The sequence below is a fragment of the Mesoplodon densirostris genome, chromosome 2 (assembly GCF_025265405.1).
Source record: "Mesoplodon densirostris isolate mMesDen1 chromosome 2, mMesDen1 primary haplotype, whole genome shotgun sequence".
Classification (NCBI taxonomy): Eukaryota; Metazoa; Chordata; class Mammalia; order Artiodactyla; family Ziphiidae; genus Mesoplodon; species Mesoplodon densirostris.
Window position 1 is genome coordinate 134210295 of NC_082662.1, and position 19740 is coordinate 134230034.

The 19740-nt window shown below is 39.2% G+C and overlaps 1 pseudogene; it reads left to right on the top strand.

Moving 5' to 3' along the window:
* The first annotated feature begins 12867 nt into the window (after window positions 1-12867).
* LOC132483143 (UDP-N-acetylglucosamine--peptide N-acetylglucosaminyltransferase 110 kDa subunit-like) lies at window positions 12868-16056 on the top strand (annotated as a pseudogene).
* The last annotated feature ends 3684 nt before the right edge of the window (window positions 16057-19740 follow it).

The window sequence follows — 19740 nt, forward strand, 5'->3', positions numbered from 1 at the left end:
TGATGACTACTGTCTGGAAGTATTATCTGAACAACTAAAGTCACTTAATGGAAAAGGAATATGTCTTTAGAGAAGCAACAGTAATTTTTCTATCTGATTAAAAAGCAATGTTGACTGTCTGGAAACCTCAGTCATATTTGTAAGCAGAAAAGCATTGGCTATTAAAAGTGGATGATGTAAAGAGATGAGCAGAAACTTTGGCAATAGGTATACCTGGATTTAATTCTCACTTCTACCACTTGGCAGCTGGATAGCCTTAGGCAAATTTCATACCTCCCTGAAACTCACTTAATTCAGTCTGTAAAATGGCATAATAACTTATTATAGCATCCTTTTAGGAATTTTAAATCAGTTATTGAAATAAAAGTACACACTATATAGACAAGTATGAATTCCTCAATAGGTGTTTGACCTTTCATTTCTCCAGTATCCCACCCCCATCAAATAAAGAAAAATACTTTTTAAAATTTACGAATATTTCATTATTCTAAAGTTAAAGCCATAAAAATAAAAATAATCAACTGGCCTACGATCATACCAGTAGAAGAACAAAAAACTAGGTGTTCATGAGAGTTCCAAATTAGAATACAAGTTTTCATTAGGCACCTGTTTATGTATGCTATTCTGCTCTTTAAAATAAATAATTAAATTTGAAAGACTTATTTCCTCACTTTTAAGACTTTATTAGTTTACAAATTACATATCGACCTATGCTAAATATTATACCGACCCATGCTAATGAATTCAGTACAGAAAACAAAAAACACTGCACTCAAGCAAACTACATATATATGTGTGTGTGTGTGTGTGTATATATATATATATATATTACTTAAATGCATTTATATCCTAGCGTGTCCCATAAACCATTATGATAACTCACCGGAATACATACAATCAAATATAATGGCAAAAGCACTTAATATAAACAGGGCCAAGGAAACATAGACAGAAGATGAAGAAAAGATGAGGGAAATGTGAACAGGAGGAAGTGTAGTTAATCGAGTTGTATGTTTTGACCTTAAGATTCTCTGTGTGGGGACTTCCCTGGTGGCACAGTGGTTGGGAATCCGCCTGCCAGTGCAGGGGACATGGTTTCGAGCCCTGGTCCGGGAAGATCCCACATGCCGCGGAGCAAATAAGCCCGTGTGCCACAACTACTGAGCCTGTGCTCTAGGGCCCATGAGCCACAACTACTGAAGCCCGCGTGCCATAACTACTGAAGCCACAGCGCCTAGAGCCCGTGCTCCGCAACAAGAGAAGCCACAGCAATGAGGAGCCCGCACACCACAATGAAGAGTAGCCCCCGCTCGCCCCAACTAGAGACAGCCTGTGTGCCGCAACAAAGACCCAACACGGCCAAAAATAAATAATAAATAAATTTATTTTAAAAAAAGATTCTCTGTGGATAAAACAACATGTAAATAATTGGTTACAAAGCCACATTATCTGAAGGTGCCAGACTGCACATTAACAGTCTGACACAAAGGGACAGCACAGGAAAACTATTCAAAGATAGAGATTTTTAAATATTTGCAGTTTGAAACCTTTTAGAGCACGTATAATGAGCTCGACACACATCTCAACACTCAACATGTTAATCACATGTTCAAAGTATGTCTCAAAGTCATTGGAAATAGCTGTTGTCTCTGTCCCTGATATCCAAAACTGATCTGTTATATGTAAAACTCAGGAGGTAGTGATATCCACTTTTTGGCATCTGAACAGGAAACAAAGTTGTTTCGCAGTGATAATAAAGAATGAAGTAAATGCAAAAGGATACAAAAGACAAAGTACTGAGGGAATATATTAACAGAACGAGTAAAACTAAATTCTGTTGAACTGGGGCCTACGATTGTACACACTCCATGGAAATACCCCAGCCTAAATACTGGCATAGGAGGAAGGGTACTGTGAAGCCCATCACAGTATAATCCTTTAAAATGTCCCTTTCAAGGTTGGCTCCACTCAACACTGAGTATAGGAAATCTTCCCATCAGGCAGAAACACTGGCTGCCCAATGATTGACCAAGAAATTAACACACTAATGAATAAATGATGCTAATTTATTTCTATCCCTGACAATGGGAAACAGCACACACTCTGTGTCAATGGTATGTCCTCCTTCCCACTTTTCTAAGTGGTAAATTATGTTTTTCCCTTCATTGCTTTATATCATGTGTGGCAGGCATGATGGGAAATGGCTATGAATGGTTCTGTTATTGATTTCTACCTTCCTTTCACTGTGGCTAAAGAAGATACTTTGTATGATTTCAATTTCTTAAAAATGTATTGGTACTTGTATTGTGGCCTAACATATGGTCTTTCCCGGAGAGTGTTCCATGTGTACTTGAGAAAAAGGTGTATTCTGCTGTTGTTGAGTGGAGTGATCTATATACGGCTGTTAGGTTTAGTTGGTTAAATGTGTTATTCAGTCCCCCTACCTCTCTACTGATCTTCTGTCTAGATGTGTTTTCCATTATTGAAAGCAAGGTATTGATCTCCAACTATTATTTTAGAACTATCTATTTCTTCCTTCAATTCTGTCAGTGTTTGCTTCACATATTTGGGGGTTGTTTGGTACATATATGTTTATAGGTGTTCTATCTTCTTGATAGATTGAACTTGTTATCAACATATAGTGGCCTCCTTTTCCTCTTGTGATAGTTTTTGATTTAAAGTTTATTTTGTGTGATAGTAACATAGCCATCCCAGATCTATCTTCCTTCCTTCCTTCCTTCCTTTCTTTTTCTGTCTCTCTTTCCTTCTTTTTTGTTACTATTTGCATGGGATATTTTATTCTATGCTTTAACTTCCAAGCAACTTGTGTCTTTTGAAATCAAGTGAGTTTTTTGCGGACAGCATATACTTGGATTATGGTTGTTTTTAAAGTCCATTCTGCCAATGTTTATCTTTTTATTGGAGAGCTTAATCCACTTACTTTTTCAAAAATTACTGATGAGGAAGAACTTAATTCTGTCTATTTCCTGCTTGTTTTCTGTATGTCTTATGCATTTTTTGCCCCTCATTTACTCCATTACTGACTTCTGTGCTTAGCCGATTTTCTTGTGGTGAACTCTTGATTCCCTTTTCATTTCTTTTTGCATATGGTCTATTGATATTTTCTTTGTGGTTATCAAGAAGATGACATTTACCATTCTAAAGTTAAAACAATATAATTTCAATTGAAACCAAGTTCAGTAGCACACAGAAACTCTGTTCCTCTACAGTTCCGTTCCTCCTCTTTACATTATTATTGTCACAAATTACACCTTTTTACTTTGTGAGCCCAATAACATGGATTTATGATTATTTTATACATTTGTTTTTTCAATCATGTAAGAAATAAAAAGTAGAGCTACAAGCCAATAACACAATACTGGCTTTAGTATTTGCCCATGTATTTATCTTTACTGGAGATTTCTATTTCTTTCTACAGCTTCAAGATGCTGTCTAGTGTCCTTTCATTTCTACCTGAAGGTTCAATTTAGCATTTCTCATAGGGAAGTGTTAGGAAGTTGTAAAATAAATGCCCTCAGCCTTTGTTCATCTGGGAATGCGTTAATTTCTCCCTACGTTTTGAAACCAGTTTGGCCAAATATAGAATTCTTGGTGGAAATTCTTTTTTCTTTCAGCACTTTAAATATGTCTGGCCTCTTGCTTCCGTGGTTTCATATAGGAAATTAGCTCTAATCTTTTTGAGGATCCCTGCTTTGTAACAAATTTCTTTTTTCTTTCTCCTTTGGCAGAAAAGATTCTGTGTTGTTTGGCTTCTGAGAGTTTGATTATACTGTTTTTTGCTGTGGGGTTCTTTGAGTTTCTCTTAGTCCTGAAATCAGCCAAAGATTTATAGCAACCAAACACATACTGAACCAGGGAAGAGGCAATTTGAAAATGGCAGGAAAGTTTGTGGCATTTTTACTTGCCCTTGCCCCATCCACTGTTAGTGCAGTGATGGTCTTAAAGTGGTGGAGTCTTAATGCAGTGATAGTCTTAAGGTAGCAGCAGACCATTCCTAGTATGGGACCCTCAATCCTGCTTCAGGAGGGAGCAGAAGAGACCGTACTCTCAGATTATTATGTGTATCTGTTCTAACCTGTCTGGGAGCTACCTGAAGGACTGACACAAGATGCTTATCTCTGTCCTAGTTAACTTGGAACACAGTCTGGAAAAGCAGTGGTCAATGCTCAAAAAAAGTACAAGGTGAATCAACAAAGCACAGATGGCTGGGGCAGAAGACTGTGCAATGAAATACAGTAGACCACAGAAGATGCAGGAGCCAAAGTTGGGGGAGATTCTTTGGGAAATTAGAACCTACAAAAAGTACACGTGTCCAGAGAAATTAGGAAAGCCACATGCATACTCGAGATAAGATGCATGTTCTGAAAACACCAGAGGATTCTCCAAGCTTTTACCGTGGGCTGAGCCCTGAACTCAATGCAGGTCAGCTAAATGTTGAAGGAGTGATCCAGCAGTCTGCACAATGGGCAGAGGTGTGTGGTTTTGGGTGTGCATGTGGATGTGCTTGTGTGTATTTATTTTTGTTTGTTTTAGGTGCAGGAATTCAAGGAAATCTCTGTCAAAACATTAGCTAAACATGAACTAAAGGAACAGAGACTTCAGTGCGTACATACGATAAGGAAAACAGTCATTGCAAAAATAGTTTGGAAAGGTCCCTAAACAAACAGACTACTACAGCCTCCAACAATCAAAAGCCCAGGAAACCCTGGGAAAGTGGGAGAATCTGATTTCCATAGATACCACATTATACTATTTGAAAGACAAATTTTCAACCAAAAAAATCACAAGGTATACAAAGACATGGAAAAGTATGGTCCATTTAAGAAAACAAATTAATTGATGAAACCATCCCTAATAAGCCCAGAAATTTCTCCACTGCATATTCTTGCCTCCTTTGTCATAGATTCATTGACCATAAGTGCATGGGTTTCTTTCTGGGCTCTCTATTCTGTACCAGTGATCGATGTTTTTGTGCCAGTACCATACTGTTTTGATTACTGTAGGTTTGTAGCAGAGTCTGAAGCCAGGGAGCATGATTCCTCCAGTTGTGTTCTTCTTTCTCAAGACTGTTTTAGCTATTCAGGATCTTTTGTGTTTCCATACAAACTTTAAAATTATTTGTTCTAGGTCTGTGGAAAATGCCCTTGATATGTTGATACAGACTGCATTGAATCCATTGATTTCCTTGGGTATGATGGTCACTTTAACAATATTAATTCTTCCAATCCGTGACCATAGTATATCTTTCCAGCTGTTTGTGTCATCTTTAATTTCTTGTATCAGTGTCATATAGTTCCCTGGGTACAGGTCTTTTACCTCCTTAGGCAGATTTATTCTTCTGTATTTTATTCTTTTTTACGTGATTGTAAATGGGATTGTTTCCTTAATTTCTCTTTCTGATAGTTCACTGTTAGTGTATAGAAATACAGTAGATTTCTAGATATAAATTTTGTATCCTGCAAATTTAACAAGTTCATTTTTGAGCTCTAATAATTTTTTGATGGTGTCTTTCAGATTTTCTATGTGTCATGCCATCTGCAAACAGTGACAGTTTTACTTTTTCCTTTCCATTTTGGAGTCCTTTTATTTATTGACTTTTCTTGTCTGATTGCTGTGGCTAGGACTTCCAAAAGTACCTTCAATAAAAGTGGTGAGAGTGGGCATCCTTGTCCTGTTCCTGATCTTAGGAGAAGTGCTTTCAGCTTTTCACCATTGAGTATGTTAACTATGAGCTTGTCGTATATGGCCTTTATTATGTTGAGGTATATTCCCTCTATGCCCACTTTCTGGAGAGTGTTTACCATGAATGGATATTGAATTTTTTTCAAAAGCTTTTTCTTCATCTATTGAGATGATCATATGGATTTTAGTCTTCAATTTGTTACTGTGGTGATAAGAGACCTAAGAGAGCTACAGAGGCTAAGTGACCTTTCCTTCCCTGATTGGGTAGGTATCCTTGATCTGCCTTCTAATTGAGTTAGTATCTGAGTAAAGAACTGCCAGGTGTCATTTAGTTCACAATACACTGTTGTGGCAATATAGAAATGAATTTGCCTAAATCATTTGGCTTTTCTAAATTATAGTAAATGAATATACTGTATGCATACTTCAACTTAAGGAAATGTTCTTAAAAATATATTAATGTAGGCACTTCAGCGGAGAATTGAAAACAAAACAAATAATTCAGGTAAAATTAAAGTACACTCAGTTGTATCCAGTTTCCTCTTGTAAATCTCTCTTTTTCATTTGAGTGGACAGTCACTGGAGAATATCTGACTTGGGGCTAAGGAAATCTAAGCCTTCTTGGCCACACTGTATTCTCTTATGTCGTTTAATAAAGACACCAGTTGGGTTGCTGAAAAAATAGTGGGAAAAATCAATGCCTCACATCGAAGGGGCAGCTCTTGCAAATATGTGGATTGTTGTAGTCATTTTGCTCTTCTGGCCTCAGAAGTTCTAATCTTAACCTTAGCCCCTCATGCAGAGAGACTTTTGAAACCAATTCGCACATTACTCATTATGTGACTGTTGAATAAGGGAAACCCAGCTATTTTCCTGTGTTTTCAACCAGTTATCTTCTTCATAACTTTGTTTGGATTGTTATACCTTAATCTTGCCTGGCAAGGGACTTATGGGAATGTTGTTATTGTTTGAAAGTTTGGTGCCAGTATCTGCAAAGAAAGAAGAAAGTAAAGAAGGAAAGGTGTGTTTATCAAACATCCCAATAGTGAAGGTGTGTGAAAGCAACTTTTGAAAAAGTGAATCTGTCAGAGTTTAGCCGTATTATTACATTTTATTTTATTCATTGAACATAAATAATTATCAGTGAATCCTTTCTAGATTTTCTAGTTTCGCAAAGTTCCCTGTATTCACATTCTAAGGTGTAAAATGGTATTTTAAGTCACTGCTCTCCACCTTATATTATTTATAATCACTCCTCATGACCTCTTCCTTCAAAGAAACGTGATCCTGAGAAGTGTCCTTTGTTTGTCTTTGTGGAATAAGTGATGGGGATGCATCCTGGAGACCTGTGAGATGTTTAAATTGTGGCCTAATGAAACTAGGATGGAGAGTTCTGGAAAGATCTGGAAAGATGGCTGGTAGAGTGTGGCCAGATGTGGGAGAAGAGACACATACAGAGAGAGGGAGAGGAAATTTTCAGAGGGAGACAATTAAACGAATAATTCAATAAGTTTTGTTGTGTGGTGTGGGATGCAAGCCTTTCTCTCCCCCTTTCCTTCACAATCTCTTTGTTAAAGACTGTGTTTTTCATTAGTTTTACTAACATAGGATTTGTCGTTTTGTTTGGATACTGAGAATGGACCCATGGAAACAGTTACATTTGGGTTATCTCTGACTATCTTTAATGAAGAACATAAATATTGGCCACACTATCTATGCACATGCTATCACCATGCCTTTTTTGTTCTCTGTTCATATATCTTAAGTCCTCTTCTTTGAGGTCAATCTCAAAACTCATCTGAAATGTACATTTATTGATAGATTCAACCCATAATGAACTGCCCCTTCTTTGTGCTCCTTAGGTTCTGATTATTTATAAAAACTCATTTTTGAACTTAGACACTGTCCAATATGATATATTAGTTATTTCATCAGCATATGTTATATCCTCAACACAGTTATAAGCTTTTGTGGGGCTGGGATCATACATTCTGTAATTTTTCTCAGTACTTACACTTACTTTGATAGAAAGCACATTCATTCATCTAAACATCATTTATTGAGTGTTAATTAAATGTCTCAACTCAGTCAATATTGTTTGAATGAATGCATGCATGAATGACGGAGTATGCAATAGGTAGCCTAATGTACCGCCCGATGTGAAAAAACCAAAAACATAAACACAAAAGCAAGCCGAAAAGTGGACCAGGACTTTCTGTAAAATATCCTGCTTTTGTTGGATGAGGCCATGAAAATCAAAATGCTCCTGAAAGGTCTTAAGAGCTGACCAAGAATAGTAAACAATTGAAATTCTCTCAGGCTTATTCAACCCTATCACTGGACACATTTATACCTCTCAGGAATGTTATTAAAAGAAGAGATTAATAAAGCTTTTATAGATGAATTGATAAATCTCTAAACATTTAAATCTTCATTTCCTCCTAGGTTTCTCTCGTTTCAGTTTCCAAAAGATCTCAAGAAACCACAGGATAATTAAAAAATTAGACATTATCTTTCTTACCTTCATGTTTTTTGATGGTAAACACATTTTATTTTCTCCATAGTGCTGCCCAATTTCCACCAGTACAGTTCTTAAGTGAATTTTGCTCTGGATGGTGGGATATATAAGATGTAAATGAATTGTTTGTATATGTTTTAGAATTCTTCAAAAGGGCCTGGCCATGGGAATGCATTGAATCTTACTTAAATAAGTAAAGTAACTTCCTCAGAATTATTATTTTATTCTGGTTAGGATAATCTCTGCCCTGGTTTGTTAAAATTTCCCTCTAGAGTGGTTTTAATTTTGTTTCTGATAGGGTCCTAGGATTTATTGCCACACCCATCCTGCATCTGGTTTTCTTTGAATTACTCTCCTTGCAGTTTCTGATTCATACAGGGCCTTACAGGTTAGTGACAACCTGGCCATCTCAACTCTGGGAAGGACAGGCCTACTTTTCAGAGGTGTTGATGTTTTCTGTACCTGAAGGTTTTCAAGAGATATCAATCTTCCTCACCACCTCCCTTGGCCCTCTTAATGGACTAAGCAGTTCCTCATGAAAGTTCTGTAGGATATCTGTACTAACTTCTCCATATTGTTCCATCCTGAGTCTAAATTCCTGGCCTCAAGGTAATGTTAGATTTCTAGCTCCAGCCCCTATGTACATAAGGCCTATACTAAGGAACGGAACCCATACACATCTGTCTGCTCTTATTTCTCTGGATTTAATTTCTCTGTTACTTTCTGAAACATGCAGGTGTTCCTTTCTTTCTTTTAATCTCAGCTATGTGCTTTTAACATTTTCAGAACTGACCCAGAATTTACATGTGTCCCCAGTAAGAGTACATTAAATTGAGCTTAGTCTGCTCTTCTACTGGCATATTTGAGATCCAAATAATTTGCTACTTAACTGGATTCAGTTACCTGTATATTTCAGGCACCTAAAACTCACCATGTTCCAAATTTCCCCCTTTATAGTTAGTAATTTTCTTGGGAATCTGGATAACATTAGATGGAATAAAGTTAGTGAGTGGCCCAGGATTCCCTGAAATTTTGTTTGTCAGAGTGGCGAGGGAAAGTTAAGCAAAGAAGAAAACCAAATGAAAAACAGAATCACATTATTATGGCTGAGACAAGATTCCATGCAGAACTCTCTGTAGAGCTGGGTTGGGTCATAACTTATGCCAGAGCTCTAGGTGGGGTTGACATCATCTCATGCCAAGCTCTCAGTTCTGGGCTAACGTCATCTCTGGTCCAGTCTATGGAGTGGAAACTTTGGAGGAATGGCCAATGTGTTCCACAGTGTAGGAAGAGGGAAACTGTGAACGTTACTTTCTAAATTGTGGAGGAACTAACCACTGTAAATGTGCCTTGAACTATGGTGTTTAATTTGACCAGTCAGATCAATGACTTTCCCCTTGAATGAAATGCTGCTACGTATATGAGCAGAAAAACAAAACTGGTGTAAGGAATAGATAGCTAGTGGGAAGCAGCCGCATAGCCCAGGAAGATCAGCTCTGTGCTTTGTGACCACCTAGAGGGGTGAGATAGGGAGGGTGGGAGGGAGGGAGATGCAAGAGGGAAGAGATATGGGGACATATATATATGTATAACTGATTTACTTTGTTATAAAGCGGAAACTAACACACCATTGTAAAGCAATTATACTCCAATAAAGATGTTTTTAAAAAACTAGTATAAGGAGATGGAGAGACTGGGAGTCTTATTTTCCCAGCAATTAACTTTTCCTCGACAATGACCTTCCCTTTGAGTCTCCTAGACCTTGGGGATGATCGCAACCCCTTGGGTTGGGTGATGGCAACCCCATCTTCACTAGAACCTCTATAGTTCACTTTGATTTTTCCCACTCCGTCTATCCATCCCATGTATGCAGTCAGACATTTGATCTTGGACTTTTACTGACAAAATATCCTTGAATATAACCATTTCTTTTCACTCCCACTGCTACTGCTTTTGTCACTGCCTTAACTAGGGCTTTATCTTTAAGTTCTTTATATAAATATATAAATATCTATATATAAATAAAATATACAAATAAATAAAATGTAATATTAATTCTGATGATTTTAAAGTCTTTTCTTGATAAAGACTTTTCCTGATAAATATACACAATATCTTATATAAATATTTGTGTATTATCTGTTCTTTTCTTAGAATTTTAGTCATATGATTCTATCTCTTGGTATGTCTAGAACTTTTTGATTGAATGCTGACTATTTTATTTGGCTTTTAAAATTTTTCTCAGTGGAAATGTTGTTTTGCTTCAAAATATTTTACTCTACCTGGAAGTAGCAAATCTTCAAAATACAATTTTTTTAATGCTTTCAAATATCAATACTGTAGGTGTCACAAAATCTAGAAAAATGACATTTGAAAATTAACTACTGCCAGATGTGTCTCTATAAAACTTTTTCCCCACTCTTGTAGCTATATATTCTTTAACTGCCTCCTCATATGACAGTTTATGTGTTTTAGAAATAAAATTTTAAGAAATAAACTTTGTAGTTTATAGACATAGATTTCTTTTCACATGGTTGATTAGAGTTTGCTTTTAGTTATTAATAGTTTAGAAAAGTTTATTTCAGCGTCACAATTTATTATTGATAATGTCGCATTAATGTTCATTGTTAACTTTGAGAAAACCTCTATGGATTACTTCCTCATAACTATTTACTATTATAAATGCATTACTGATTTCAGTACTGCTATAGGTTTGTGCATTACAGGAATTCTGATAAAATACTCATTCACACCATTCCATTACACACATTATTGATGGGGTATATTCTTTTATTTATTTATTTATTTATTTTTGACTGTGTTGTGTCTTCATTGCTGTGTGCAGGCTTTCTCTAGTTGCAGTGACTGGGGGATACTCTTTGTTGTGGTGTGCAGGCTTCTTATTGTGGTGGCTTCTCTTGTTGCAAAGCACAGGCTCTAGGCACACAAGCTTCAGTAGTTGTGGCTCGCAGGCTCAGTAGTTGTGGCTCACGGGCTCTAGAGCGAAGGTTCCATAGTCGTGGCACACGGTCTTAGTTGCTCCGTGGCATGTGGGGTCTTCCAGGACCAGGGCTCAAACCCGTGTCCCCTGCATTGGCAGGTGGCTTCCTAACCACTGTGCCATCAGGGAAGCCCCTGGAGTATATTGGTTTTCTTTTCTTTTTTTTTGCGGTATGCTGGCCTCTCACTCTTGTGGCCTCTCCCCGTTGTGGGGCACAGGCTCCGGACATGCAGGCTCAGTGGCCATGGCTCATGGGCCTAGCTGCTATGTGGCATTTGGGATCTTCCCGGACTGGGGCACGAACCCATGTCCCCTGCATCGGCAGGCAGACTCTCAACCAATGCACCACCAGGGAAGCCCTGGAGTATATTCTTGACAGAAGGAAATTTCCGTTTTGACTAAGCATTGAAGAAAACTGAATCTTTGACTTATCTTTCACATGCCTGATGATTGAAATAATTTTCCACAGAATAACTTCTGGTTTTACACTTTTCAGTTCTTTTATTCTTCAAACGCACATTCTTTGAGAGATGTGAAGTGCAAGACATGGCTATATTGTAAGGTGGGTTTTGTCCTTATGCTTCTGTGTCTTGTGCTAGTTAAGTCAGTAGAGTAGTCAGTAAGAGTACTGGAAGTTATTCCTGTAATGGGATATTATATAGTCAATTACATATGGTGGTGTCTGAAAATCACATAATAGCCTCACTTAAAACATCTCCTTAGCCAGATTTCAAAAAAGCCTGTGACCAATCCAATATGATCCAACATAGCAGAATATGATAGAAGGAAAATTGACAAAGAAATAGATGCTGGACTTTCCTGATGGAAATTAAAATATCTCACTTTTGACAATTTTGCAAAAACCTATAATGACATGAACTAATTTCTAGGGTTCTTCGTAGGACCTAAAAAGGAACCCATAGAGTTGTGGAACAACAATAGAAGCTACTGTGATGAGAAGCCCGGGCACCGCAACAAAGAGTATCCCCCGCTCGCCACAACTAGAGAAAGCCTGCACGCAGCACTGAGGACCCAACACAGCAAAGATAAAAATAAATAAATAAAAATAAATAAATTTATCTTTTAAAAAGTAATACTCAGGTTTGAGGCATGAGAAATTTGATGAGGAGAAATTAGCTAATGTTTGCAGAACTTTTAAAATATCAAACTCAGTCTCTAAGATTTTAGCATTCTATACAACATCGGTTACTTATTAGTGGTTTGGGAAGGCCAATTTAAAATTTTCTCATCTTACTGTATTGAAATTCACGGCCCTAATGTTTTCCACGTTGACTATATGAATGATGAAGAAAAGTCAATCATGTATTTCATTTCCAACTGGACAGAAAACAATATTTTGAAAAGTGTTTGGCCTACTGACTTTTGATTTCTTCTAAGGCAAATGGACAGGTAATTTTTATTCCCTGATTAGGAGAAAAATGGTGGAAGAGGGCAGGGTTAAGAATTAAGATTTCAAGAGCATGAGAGGTAGATGGCCAACCATAGTTCCTAAGGTTCGGTGCCTGTAACTGTTGCCGCCGCTTAAGCGTGCCAAAGCAGTGGTACGGCTGCTGTGCTCGTGTTTTCTACCACTAGAAACATTCTTGCCAGTAGTGGCGGCAGTGGGACTCCATTACCCCCTTTTTTCACTCTCTCCAGAAGCTCCAGATGGCGTCTTCCGTGGGCAACGTGGCCGACAGCACAGAACCAACGAAACGTATGCTTTCCTTCCAAGGGTTAGCTGAGCTGGCACATCGAGAATATCAGGCAGGAGATTTTGAGACAGCTGAGAGACACTGCATGCAGCTGTGGAGACAAGAGCCAGGCAATACTGGTGTACTTTTATTACTTTCATCTATACACTTCCAGTGTCGAAGGCTGGACAGATCTGCCCACTTTAGTACTCTGGCAATTAAACAGAACCCTCTTCTGGCAGAAGCCTATTCGAATTTGGGGAATGTGTACAAGGAAAGAGGGCAGTTGGAGTAAGGAACTGAGCATTACCGGCATGCATTGCATCTCAAACCAGATTTCATCGATGGTTATATTAACCTGGCAGCCACTTTGGTAGCAGCAGGTGACATGGAAGGGGCAGTACAAGCTTACGTCTCTGCTCTTCAGTACAATCCTTCTTTGTACTGTGTTTGCAGTGACCTGGGGAACCTGCTCAAAGCCCTGGGTGGCTTAGAAGAAGCCAAGGCATGTTATTTGAAAGCAATTGAGATGCAACCGAACTTTGCAGTAGCTTGGAGTAATCTTGGCTGTGTTTTCAATGCACAAGGGGAGATTTGGCTTGCAATTCATCACTTTGAAAAGGCTGTCACCCTTGACCCCAATTTTCTGGATGCTTATATCAATTTAGGAAATGTCTTCAATGAGGCACGGATTTTTGACAGAGCTGTGGCAGCTTACCTTCGTGCCCTAAGCTTGAGTCCAAATCATGCAGTGGTACATGGCAACTTGGCTTGTGTATACTACGAGCAAGGCCTGGTGGATCTGGCAATAGACACCCACAGGCGAGCTATTGAATTGCAACCACATTTCCCTGATGCTTACTGCAACCTAGCCAACGCTCTCAAAGAGAAGGGCAGTGTTGCTGAAGCAGAAGATTGTTATCATACAGCTCTCCGGCTGTGTCCCACCCATGCAGACTCTCTGAATAACCTAGCCAATATCAAAGGAGAACAGGGAAACAGTGAAGAGGCAGTTCGCTTGTATCGTAAAGCATTAGAGCTCTGCCCAGACTTTGCTGATGCCCATTCAAATTTAACAAGTGTATTGAAGCAGCAGGGGAAACGGCACGAAGCTCTGATGCATTATAAGGAGGCTATTCGAATCAGTCCTACCTTTGCTGATGTGTACTGTAATATGGGAAACACTCTATGGGAGATGCAGGATGTTCAGGGAGCCTTGCAGTGTTATACTCATGCCGTTCAGATCAACCCTGCATTTGCGGATGCCCACAGCAATCTGGCTTCCATTCACCAGGATTCAGGGAATATTCCAGAAGCAATTGCTTCTGATCGCACTGTTCTGAAGCTTCAACCTGATTTTCCTGACGCTTATTGTAATTTGGCTCACTGCCTGCAGGTTGTCTGTGATTGGACAGACTATGATGAGCGAATGAAGAAGTTGGTCAGCATTGTGGCTGACCAGTTGGAGAAGAATAGGTTGCCTTCTGTGCAGCCTCAACATAGTATGCTCTATCCTCTTCCTCATGGCTTCAGGAAGGCTATTGCTGAGAGGCATGGGAACCTCTGCTTGGCTAATATAAGTGCCCTTCATAAAACACCGTATGAACATGCAACAGACTTGAAGCTCAGTGATGGTCGACTGCGTGTAGGATACGTGAGTTCTGATTTTGGGAACCATCCTACTTCTCACCTTATGCAGTCTATTCCAGGCATGCACAGTCCTGATTAATTTGAGATATTCTGTTATGCCCTGAGCCCACATGATGGCACAAACTTCCGAGTGAAGGTGATGGCAGAAGCCAATCATTTCACTGATCTTTCTCAGATTCCATGCAATGGGAAAGCAGCTGATCGCATCCATCAAGATGGTATACACATCCTTGTAAATATGAATGGTTATACCAGGGGTGCTCAAAATGAACTCTTTGCTCTCAGGCCAGCTCCTATTCAGGCAATGTGGCTGGGGTACCCTGGGACTAGTGGCGCGCTTTTCATGGATTATATCATCACTGATCAGGAAACGTCACCTGCTGAAGTTGCTGAGCAGTATTCTGAGAAACTGGCTCATATGCCCCATACGTTCTTTATTGGTGATCATGCTAATATGTTCCCTCACCTGAAGAAAAAAGCCGTCATCGATTTTGAGTCCAATGGGCACCTTTATGACAATCGGATTGTGCTGAATGGCATTGACCTCCAAGCATTTCTTGATAGTCTATCAGATGTGCAAATAGTCAAGATGAAATGTCCTGATGGAGAAGACAATGCAGACTGCAGTAATACAGCTCTTAATATGCCTGTCATTCCTATGAATACTGTTGCAGAAGCAGTTACTGAAATGATTAACAGAGGACAAATTCAGATTACATTTAATGGATTCAGTATTAGCAATGGACTTGCAACTACCCTGATCAACAATAAGGCTGCCACTGGAGAGGAGGTTCCCCGTACCATTATTGTAACCACACGTTCTCAGTATGGGTTACCGGAAGATGCCATTGTGTACTGTAACTTTAATCAGTTATACAAAATTGACCCATCTACTTTGCAGATGTGGGTAAATATTCTGAAGCGTGTTCCCAATAGTGTATTGTGGCTGTTGCATTTTCCAGCAGCAGGAGAAGCTAATATACAACAGTACGCACAAAATATGGGCCTTCCCCCAAACCGTATCATTTTTTCACCTGTTGCTCCTAAAGAGGAACATGTTCGGAGAGGCCAGCTGGCTGATGTCTGCTTGGACACTCCACTCTGTAATGGCCACACCACAGGGATGGATGTCCTTTGGGCAGGGACCCCCATGGTGACTATGCCAGGAGAGACTCTTGCTTCTCGAGTTGCAGGTTCCCAGCTCACTTGTTTAGGCTGTCTTGAGCTGATTGCTAAAAATAGGCAAGAATATGAAGAGATAGCTGTGAAACTGGGAACTGATCTCGAATACCTGAAGAAAATTCGTGGCAAAGTCTGGAAGCAGAGAACATCTAGCCCTCTGTTCAACACCAAACAATACACAATGGAACTAGAGCAGCTCTATCTACAGATGTGGGAGCATTATGCAGCTGGCAACAAACCTGATCACATGATTAAGCCTGTTGAAGTCACTGAGTCGGCCTAAATAATGACTGTGTGCCCAGGAGAATTACCCCTGTAGCTGAGCCTCAACCTTCTGGGGGAAAGGGAACTACTTTTTCAATAGCATGGTGCAGATGGGTGGCAGACAATGATAAGAAATAGCAGAGCCATACTTGCTTCCTGCATGATCATGATAGGGAGAGACCCAAGAGATGCGAAACTGCTGTTCCACAAGGAGTCTCCATCGAATTTTGCAGCAGCCAGGTGTCTGGAAGGTCTGGAAGGTAAGTCTGGAAGGTAAGTCTGGAAGGTCTGATCTCCCTTGGTCTTCCAGGGGATGGATGGTTAATGTGGAAGGGAGATAGAGATTGCCTAGCCATTTTGTGATTATCACGGATTGATTGAGTCTTCTGAATTAATTTTTTTCTTTATATTTTGGGTATTGGAGCTTTTAAAAATGTTTGGTTTCAGGTATTTTTATTCATGTGAAGTGTATATGATTCTCTTGAGATAAGGTTTTAAGCTAAAATATTCCTTGTTTTAGTTTCTGAACTCTACAGATAAAAGGGGACTTTGCTGGTGTAGTCTTTTTATAGGTTTTATAAACCACTTGAGCCTCTATCAGTCACTTTAGTGTCTGACATAACGTTTGGAACTCTCAGTGCTTTGTTGGTCTGTAGATGACGGCTTCAATTCTTTTTCTGGTCCGTTTCCTTCTTCCCTTCCCCCCACTTTAAAAATTATCCTGTAACTTGGCTAACAAAATACCAAGTGTGATTCAAAACCTCCCAGAGTGTTTCTCTTCAACACATCATCTGGTGCCAAATGAAGATTCTTAGGAGCGCTTATTAATTATGAAGGGCACAGTTGTGGTACTGTCACTGACAATAATAATAATGGATTTTTGGCCTAGAGTTTTGACCTATTTCACCAGTGTTTTACCGTTGACTGCCCCTCTATGCTGCTTCCAAAAGTGAGATTGCGTGATAAGATTTTTACTTTCATTTCTAAAGTTTGTTTTTTTAGGTGAGTCCTGTTCTTCCTTTTTCTTTCAGCAGAAATGAAATCCCAGGTAAGTATAAGTATTCAAATATTTGGTCAGTAAGTCACAGTTATCTACAGTACATTAAATAACTTTCATCAAAAAACATGTTATAGGTAAAAAGCTCTGAAGGACCAGCTATGTATATGATAATTATGTTTCAGGCCTTCTAGGGTATTATATATAATAACTTGTCTTCTGGTCGTGGTCTTGAAGTCTTTATGGATTCAGCCTCAGTAGTAGCGAACTGCACTGCTACTTGGTTTGGAGTACAAATTAGACTTTAGCCCTCCTGGAGGTTGAGTTTTTGGTATTGAAAACCATAGGAATGAAATTATTGTATTTCAACAAAGGATCGAGGGCTTGAGGCTTAAACAAGCCAACATATGTGTGGGAAGCAGTCAGCCTTGACAGCAGGCTACGGACATGCCAGGCATGCCGCCACTGCTCGAAGGGACTGTCCCTACTTGTTCCCCTCCTTGTTCCATTCCACGGGAGATAAATCACCAGGGCCCAGAAATCAGAAAGAATGTAAAATGAGACAAGCAAAGCTGTCTCCCCCCTGCACATGCAGGTTATTTTGGATGATTCTGGGCTTATGGGTTTTCTCCCAGGGAAGTTAACCTTGAGCCAAGACAGTCATTAGATAATGTAAACCACCATCTGGCAACCTTCCATTTCTAGTCTATATAATCTGCAACCATAGCATAATAAAACTTGCCTTGCAACCATCAGTTGTCTTGGTCCTTCTGACCCCATTCGTCGGTGCTACTTCAGTTCCTTACCCCGTCCCTTCTGACCCTGGGCGGTGAAATCCTCTTTCTCCAGCTAGTCTGTGACACATGTGAATAGATGTTTTTGTCTTGCTCTACTGCACATATGCTGTCTAGTAACAGATATTTTGTCTGCTAGTAGTGTTGTAGATTATGTCTTTCCAAAGCGCTGAGGTAGTGCACCTATTCTGTAGTTGCAGCTGATGCCTGAATATATCCTAGCTGACAAATTATTGATTAATAAGAACTTGAATTTCTAAAGATTAGTACTGTTAACCAAAATCTGAGCAAGGAGTCTCAAATGTAATTCTCAGCCAGAATTACATGTTAATGAACCATTTAACAGTGTAAATCAAGGAACATCAGTGTAGGGATTTCTTTTCATTTATTTTTTACCTGTTTGAAATATTAGTTAAAAGTTGGCAGCTTGGTTGTAGATGAACGGTCATTTGAAGTTCACCAAACTACTTAATGTGGAATAGGATAATAGACTTCCAACGCCCTCAAGGCTGTGACCTTGCAGCCATTTTACACAGCACATCATCATCCTATAGGGATGAACCTTTCCCTGGCCTGGAAAGTAGCCGCTCCGTTGAAGCTTTGCTTATTGTAACAGGCTTTTGTTTCCAGGTTACATGTCTGTGGAAGACTTAATTCTGAATAGAGATATAGATATTACTGGAAACTAATTGTTTTTCTATTATACTCTGCTTTATCAAAAAAGTAAAACATTTAAATTGTGCTACAAAAATTCAGATGTTGTCTTGCAATCTTTAAACAATAAATGAATGATTTGACCTTAAAAATAAAGAATTAAGCAGTTAAGCTCTTGGTCCCACATCAGACAAATTATCCTTATACCTCCTGTCAATATTGTTAACAGAGACTGTTATTTTATTAATCCTTATGATCCCGTGATTCTTTCTTTCATGTTTCAGGGCACAGCAGGTGAGACAATGAATTTGTTAAACTGGGTGGGTTTATCCTTCCTTTATGCATTCATACAATTTTATGTTCATTTACTTACTATACACTAATGGTAATAGAAGCTGCTAAAGCAATCATTGCTATTCTGCCAAACAACAAGGCACAGAAGCAGATGTCTTATTTCCGAGATTTCTCCCCCCAGGATTATTGTGATTAAAGATACTTTCCCACAATTTCCTGGAGAGGACGAGGGGCTACTCGCTGGAGGTTTTTTAATGACTTGGAGAAAGGCTCAAATATGCCCCCATACGGGCTTCCCTGGTGGTGCAGTGGTTGACAATCTGCCTGCCAATGCAGGGGAGACGGGTTCGAGCCCTGGTCTGGGAAGATCCCACATGCGGCAGAGCAACTGGGCCCGTGAGCCACAGCTACTGAGCCTGCGCGTCTGGAGCCTGTGCTCCACAACAAGAGAGGCCGCGATAGTGAGAGGCCCATGCACCACGACGAAGAGTGGCCCCTGCTCTCCGCAACTAGAGAAAGCCCTCGCACAGAAATGAAGACCCAACATAGCCAAAAAAAAAAAATATATGCCCCCATTATGGTAATCCACCCCAGGGTCAAACCACACAAGAATATTATGAATTTATTTTATTTTTCTATCCTTGCAAAGGTAATACTCAGCTCATTAGAATATGAAAACTATACTGTCAAATTTCAGAATTACATGGATGAAGAAAATCACCAAAGTGGCATCATATCATGTGTGTTATAGTTGTATTTACTATATTGACTATATTAACTATGTTGTGTTAACAATGCATTGTATAACTATATATTGAAAAGGCAAAATGCTGTACCTTATTTCAGAGAAAATAATTATGTTGGCAAACCCCAAACTGTACATTGTAGATGGGTCCTAGGAAAGAAGATTTAATTCAGAGTGGACAAGAGGTTAGCTTCTGTTTTCAGCCATGTGCTATTTCAAGAATTAAACATCATGAATAATACAG